The sequence below is a fragment of the Salvelinus namaycush genome, chromosome 29 (genome assembly GCF_016432855.1).
Source record: "Salvelinus namaycush isolate Seneca chromosome 29, SaNama_1.0, whole genome shotgun sequence".
NCBI classification, from domain to species: Eukaryota; Metazoa; Chordata; class Actinopteri; order Salmoniformes; family Salmonidae; genus Salvelinus; species Salvelinus namaycush.
This window is the reverse complement of record NC_052335.1, coordinates 9915560-9915760: the sequence shown is the minus strand read 5'-3', so window position 1 is coordinate 9915760 and position 201 is coordinate 9915560.

The following is a 201-nucleotide window of genomic DNA, read 5'->3' as shown; positions in this document are numbered from 1 at the left end:
CCTGAGTACCACACAGAGATATTGCCTTGGCAGTGTGTCTGAACTCACACCCCACCTGTCACAGTGATCTAAGGAGGACAGGCAATGATGCAGGGTCTCTGAGGACAGAGGGAATGTCACTGAACACACACAGGGACACACACACGCCAACGCACGTTTTTACATACATACATGCATGCACACAAACAAACACACTTAAAG